This window comes from Geospiza fortis, unplaced genomic scaffold (assembly GCF_000277835.1).
Source record: "Geospiza fortis unplaced genomic scaffold, GeoFor_1.0 scaffold114, whole genome shotgun sequence".
In the NCBI taxonomy this organism is placed as follows: domain Eukaryota; kingdom Metazoa; phylum Chordata; class Aves; order Passeriformes; family Thraupidae; genus Geospiza; species Geospiza fortis.
This window is the reverse complement of record NW_005054383.1, coordinates 507,113-512,966: the sequence shown is the minus strand read 5'-3', so window position 1 is coordinate 512,966 and position 5,854 is coordinate 507,113.

Genomic DNA, 5,854 nt, shown 5'->3' with positions numbered 1-5,854 from the left:
CAGCAGGATCCAGCACCATCCATCTGCTTCTCACCATCTGAGAAAGGGGGGCTCTTTCTGGGCTCCAGGTAGAGATTTGACCTGGTTATGGGGTGTCTGGGACTCAGTCAACAGAACAAGGCTTAAAGGTGGCTCAGACCCCATAGACAATGTGAGCTTCTCACCAGCCCTCCCTCACACAAAACGTGAAAGTGGGCGTTTTCATCTCTGATTTTAGCACCCAGTTTGGCACCTAAATATCTAAGCTCCAGTGAGAAAAAGCAGAATCGGCTCCAGAGCAACCTGCTCCACCCAATAGTGCTTAAGACAAAATGAGCTGATTCACTCACGGGAGGCTTCAGTCTCTCCTCACTGCACAGGACAGATGGAACTCACCAGATGGCAAACTTCTATATAGCTGCTGTTTGGGGAAATAAATGCCATCCAAAACACACATTCTGTCCAACCACAGCAGGATTGAAGCAACTCCAGCTCAAGGCATTCTCCCAGACCAAACCTTCAGCCTTGAGACCTTTTGGACAAGACATCCAGAAATAACAGCAGCTAGAGATGACAACTCTGGAAGCAGCATTAGCTTGGCATTGTGGGCTTCACACATCTCCTTATGACACCTAGCTCTCAAGGCTTTATCTTGCAAACCTTCAGACAGCAAGCAGCAGAGAGCATCCAGGACTCTAGCCCAGCCAGAACGTCTCCTTTACATGAATGCACACATTGCACTGTTGAAGCAGAGGGCTGCAGAGACCTACTTCTCACCCAGAAGCTGGCAAAGCCTGAATTAAAGAAAGAGGACAAACTGCCATGTGATCCTTCCCCACAGTGTACAGAGAGCCTGCCTCACTGCAGGCCAAGCAAATGTTCCTTCTAACTGAGCAGCTTCAGGGAAAGTGTGCTCCTGAAACTGGGAAATGTTTTCGATGATCTCTACTCCCATCCTTTGAAACACAACAAGTGGACAGACCAGACAGCCAAGCTCCAGATACCTCTGAAAGATGAACAATGGTGTTTTCCTGAGAGGAGCCCAACAGTCAACATTAACTTTTCAGTTATCAGCAAATAGCCCAGTGTAAAAAACTCCTTCCCATGCCAAACTTCGATACCACTCATCTCAAGACTGGGATATAAAGTCTCATTTCTCATAAGTCTCTCTTCAGTCACTGAAAAAAGTCACTGCTGCCAGGACTTTCCCTTGCCTTTTATACTGCTATTCAAATCTAGCCCACCTACAGCAATGACAATTCATTTGCCCCCTTCTCTCCACACCACACTTTCAGCTCAAATCCAGACATGGAGAACTAAATGATCAGGTTGTTTCCTTCAGACAGAGTGTGAATCTGGTTGCTGGAGGGCAGCTGTCCTGCTGTAATGCCTGCTTTTCACAGCTCCTGCGCTTGACCTGCTGCAGATAGGGCAGCTGCTGCAGACCCTCCCATGAGAGAACAGGGACTTGTAGCCAGGGGAGGAAAGAGGAGGTGACACTTGTATGTGGAACACAAGGAAGGCAGGTTCTGAGATCCTGCCTGAGGGGTAAGATTGTACAGGACTAAAAGCAATAAAGATAGGGAATTCAATAAATTTCCCAAGGGAGAAACTGTGTGTTTCCTAAGGAGAGAAAAATCTTGCATCTGTTCTGGGCACTGGTGTCTCAACCCACTGACATCAGAGCAGGGTGCTGAGCCTACTGCCCACAGTGCCACTGTCAGAAGGCAGAGGAAGCCTTTGGACTGTGCTGTATTTTGCAAGGGTGGAACAACTGGCTTCCCCTCCACAGCCATTGCTCTCCCCACCACTCCGCAGGACTCAAAGAGGGCCATAAATGTTTTCAGCATGGCACTCTACCAAGCATATGTCATAAATTACAGTCCCGTGCTGATAATAAGTCAGGTAATAGCGACACTTTTTTGTCCTGCCAACTGCAGAAAAGGTGGTAAAGGGGAGGGAGGAAGGTGGGGGAGACGCCTATTAGCACCAAGCAGGATTTTACACGCGATGGAAAGTGTTTGTTCAGCTGGAAGTGAGAAGGTCCTTAACCAAAGAGCACACACTAATGAAAACAGAGTTGCAGAGGGGTGAGGGGCACCAGCACAGAGTAGCAATTCATGCTCTGGCACAGGTACGAGGGCTGCAAGGACCAGGCCTGGGCCAGAGCACCACCAAGCCTGCTTTTCCTCCAGCTCTATTTCACACCTTCTGGAAACACTAATTGAAGGTTCTGCTTTGCCTTAGAGGAGAACACAGGCAGGCCTGAGAGCACCCAATGCCACGGATTTTGGTGTAAAGCCCCCTTGAGAGCTAAGCCTGCCCTGGCTGTTTGGCTGGGACAGACAGGATCCCTCTCCAGGTAGAGGCTATCTGGGCACCACACTCTCTTATCCTTCACCCAGGGAGGTTCAGCCTATTCTCAGGTCTCTAAAAAGCAGATCCATGGGATCACAGCCTGGTTTTGAACTTACTTGTCCAGCTACCTTTGCTGTGAACTCTGCAGGTCCCTCACTGCTGCTGCTCAGTCACACTATGAGGTAAATACACCAGAGACCCTGAAGACCCAGAGCCAGCAGCCCAGACAGAAACATAATACCATGAGGGATGCCAGTTCCCAAAAAAAAGTTCCTGCTTTGCCTGATGAAAGCCAATGAGCCTCCTGCGAAAAGGTAGTGCTGTTTGAGCTGGTGCAGCAGAGTGCAGGGGAAAGAAAGGGATCAAGCCAACATCAAAGACAGTGCAGGGCATAGATTAAGCAATGTTTAGTTATCTATCCATGTCTGTAGCATGTGACTGACCAACAATCCGTGGTGCTTGTAAGATACACCTGCACTTGGAATAAACCAAACTCCTTCAGAACCACTTTCCCAGGAAAAGCCCTTGGATTATGAGTCATCCCTAAGATCCCACAGGTCATCAGGCAGGCACCATACAGGGGGAGGAAAACTGTCACGTGCAAGATCCTTCTGCAATGAACTCTCATCCTCCAGAGTCAAGAGTGGGTAAGAGTGCTCCAAAGATGCCCAATAGCCAGAGGAATCTCTGTGGACTGGATCCTACCAGGTGTGGAACACCACAGCAGCACCTGCAGCCAAAGCTGGATTCTAACAAGCAACATCCCATTCTGGAATACCTGGTGCAATATGCTGGGAATGTACTACACATCACTGCAGTCTCCTCATGAAGGAGGGGGGTTAAAATCATCCTAAAGAGAAATTGCTAATTCTTTTCTCACAAATCCCCTCTCCACACCAAAAGGATCACCCAGTACCAGAAGACAACCTTTCACATTCATGGTACAATGTGACTAATGTCACCCCTAAAAGGCAGGAGTTGCCATATGTGGGGAAGAGACAAAGAAACAGGGAAAGCTGACTGCAACCCATCCAACCAAATGGAAAACACAGTGTCCACGGAGTACTTGTTGCAGTGACAGAGAAATGCTTGGCTGCCTTCGTGACCACATTCCTTTTGTGTCATTAAAAAATCCACCAGCACTCTCCCAGTTTTGGGACCATCGGTCTCACCTTCATTGCCAGGAATAACATCAGCAGCTCATCTAGAGGGGAAGAACCACATCTGGCTGCTGGAAGTGGAAGAGAAGTGATCCACACCACTGAGCAAATCTCTCATTAAGATGCTGGCACGTGATAGGAAAAAGATTTGTTTAATTATCCCATAGTAATTCCCAGTTTTACCCACAGGAGGTCAGACTTTGCCGAGGCTTATCAGCTTCCCATGCAAGCAACCCAGGGCAAATCCCATTGCTGCAGCAGGATTTGCCCTGGGACCAGCAAAGCCACTGTTTTACTAGCCCAGCTTAGGTTTTGGCCTAAGACCCTTCTGTGCTTCCTGGCATTCTCTGATGATTCTCCAGCTGCTCCTCTGCCCACCTTACCAGTGCAAATCTCCTCTCCAAGGCTGTTGGACACACATGAAGATAGGTCTCATGTGATGGATAATTTCATTCACTTAGCCATTCCTCACTTGCTTTTCTTTTCTTGCTTTCATGTTTCCCAATCCAGCTTTCCAGTCCCTCCACTGCCTCTGTCAAAAAGCTTCCATTACATCCGGGGCCTAGTCTATAACTTCAGCCTGGTTTAGTAAGAAAATGTGAGATGTACAACTGTACATAGCAGAGAAATTTCTGTTCCTGTAGGTTCTGGAAAATGAATGTTCAGAGGGAATAGCATTCCCACACAAAGGAATGGTTCAATATGAGCTCACTTGTTCTTCAGAGAACAGAGAGAGAAGCCACCATCATGGCACAAGCCCAAAGGTCACAGGCTTCACCCAACACTGCACTTGCGGAACTACTTTATTTCATGCTATGTGAAAGTGTTTCAAAACTCCGGGAACTAGTTGGATATAAACAAAGATCCTTCTTTCATCCCTCAAAAGCCTCCATAGACTCACTGCCCTCCATCCCCAGGGGCTAACCAGGTCTTTCTCTTTATTTGAACCACCACAGGGTTTAGGACTTAGAGAGCCTTGGCATTCCTTGGCTTCTGTAAAGCTGCCAGCAATGAACATCTTCCTCCAGGAAGAGGAGTGGATGCATTCAAACACGTTTTCCACCAGCCATCAGCCAGCTACTCAAGCAAGGCCTTCACCCTCTCTCTCACAGCCACAGACAGTCCAACAGCCTGAACACAGCTTGGTGGAGATTACTCATATAGCCAAGCAGGCTCCAAAGTTTCACATCCATTCTACCTGTATCATCTGCCATTTTCACCATAAATCCACAGACTGCTGTCTCCTTTTATCATGCAGTCACACAGGCCCCTCTCCTGAAAGATTTCCCCACATTGACCTTATCTCTGTGCCCTTTATCTTATCTCTGCCTCCTTGAACTCTATCTCCCTACTGCACCCAGAGTACCAGAATTAGGTAAAAACACCAGGCAATGCAGAGGCTTTAGTCACCATTATACTCCTAAATTATCTCTCAATAAGGCACCACTGAGCATGAGAACAGAAGTTCGGAGAGAGCCTTCCTACTTTCAGAACACTGAGAACAGCTGTCTGGCTAAACAGTATGTTCAGCTCCAATAATGGTTCACATTTCAGGAGAGAAACTCTGTGAGTCTGGTCCCTCTCCCTGTGCCTGCTCCTGCTTTTCCAAAGCCGGTCAATCCCCAGCTTCTTTTTCCCCATGTGAACACATTGTCTCTGCCGCAGTTTCCTGGGAGTGATGTGAGAATACCAGTGCTGCTTTACCTCAGAGGGGCACCATGAGCCCAAGTATGCAAAATACATGTCTCACATATTACAGTGAAAGGATCCATAAATGATGAAGACAGATGAAAGTTTTCCATCCTCCTACAAAATCTTAGCAAATGCTGCCCACACTTATCTCTGTCCTCACACCTCTCCATCTACTTTCATCCTCTTTTAAACCTGCTTTCCTTGCTAGCTCAGCTTCATTTAGCACAAGGAACATAATGCTTTACATGTGTGGAATGTCCTTTAGGGCCCTGCAGAATTAAACACAAGTGAATATAAAATAATGTATTATAGTTCCAATTTATATTTGGATAAACAAATAATTTCTCATCACAGCTTCTGGAAATGGCTCCCATGCTCCATGACATGAGTCCATTGCTGTCCAGAGTCACAAGGAAGCCTTAAAGGAAGCACATTGCAAGGACTGCTTACTGCTTCCCCCAGGTTGGAGCTTAGGCCTGCTTTGGAGCAGTGGGACTGCCCTGCCTGGCCACCAGCAGAGGTAGGGGCACAGCACAGCCCTAGACCCCACTGACCATTTGTCACAGCACAGTGGCCGCTGTGTCTGTCTGCAGGACTTAACAGGGGTCTGCAAGAAAGGTGAGGACAGGCTTTTCAGCAGGGCCTGTAGTGACAGGAAAAGGGGG